The 1,079-nt window shown below is 38.8% G+C and overlaps 1 pseudogene; it reads right to left on the bottom strand.

Annotated features, from left to right (window-relative positions):
- Positions 1-656: 656 nt before the first annotated feature.
- On the bottom strand, positions 657-754 carry LOC143192127 (uncharacterized; annotated as a pseudogene).
- Between the last annotated feature and the right edge of the window lie 325 nt (positions 755-1,079).

The raw sequence follows: 1,079 nt of genomic DNA, 5'->3' as shown, positions 1-1,079 counted from the left end.
ACAACACACTTAGTTAGGTCGAGTCTCCTTTCCTGTTCGCCAAAATGTTGGCTTTTTAATTTCTGGGTATTTACCTATGGGAGGGGACCCAGAGGTATGTAACCCTTACTCCCTTCTTTTGTGTTTTTTTGTGCAGCTCTCTACAGTATATTACTAGAGGGTGGACTGTCTTTGCTGATCTCAGGCTCTCCAAGGAAACCTTTGAATCTGTTATTATCAGTATTGGTTCGCTTATTAATGACTTTTCTAAAGCAGATAGGGCCTTATAAATAGCCAGCATCTCCCCAGACAAAATACTGGTCAAAGATGGAAGCCAAAAGTGCTCCTCAAAGAGACTTGAAGTATATGCCGCACTCACAAAGTCTTCGTGCTATGAACCATCTGTGCAACTGGCAAAATGGTTTGGATATTTCTGCACATTTACCTGCCAGAAGAACGTTTTGCTTTAGAGGGGCTGATTGTATCTTTTTGGCGAACCTTTATTGGGATAAGTCTGTAGGTATATTCGGGATCTGCCATGGTGATTGCCGTGATTCTGTTGTCTGCAGCAGGGATCACAATCATCAGTCGGTTGCAAGCCCTCCGAAAAACTGACGACGGACATGTATGTCTTCGGGTTGTGCAGATGTTGTCTGTGTTCTCAGAGAAGAAAGAAAAAAAATGTGGAGCGCTTCACGATTTTGCTTATCATCCTTGTATGCCAATTTTCTCTGTATCATTCCAATTTTCGTATATGTACCGCCGAAGCGAGTATCAAGATTATTATAAAATTTATTGAGGAAAATATTTTATTTCTCAATAGATTACTGTAAGTTTACACAAGTATGCACGGATTTAGACCAGAGCGACCAAAAGCTGTTTATAAGGTAAATTGAATCTGAATCCAAATAAGTAGTCCAGTTTTGAGAATTGGTTTTAGTGTTATAATAATGTCGGAATATTAATATGTTGATGTAGCCGCTGTTCTTGTTTTGTGAATACAGAAAACGTGTTTTGAAAAACATTAGAGATCCAATCTTGTTTTAATTTTGCAACAAATTGTCGAATACTTACTTCTAGTCCGGTGTTTTGTGGTTATC

This window comes from Rhynchophorus ferrugineus, unplaced genomic scaffold (assembly GCF_030347505.1).
Source record: "Rhynchophorus ferrugineus isolate W39M unplaced genomic scaffold, kcgeb_rfMv2 rfM2, whole genome shotgun sequence".
Classification (NCBI taxonomy): Eukaryota; Metazoa; Arthropoda; class Insecta; order Coleoptera; family Curculionidae; genus Rhynchophorus; species Rhynchophorus ferrugineus.
This window is presented reverse-complemented; position numbering and strand designations above follow the sequence as displayed.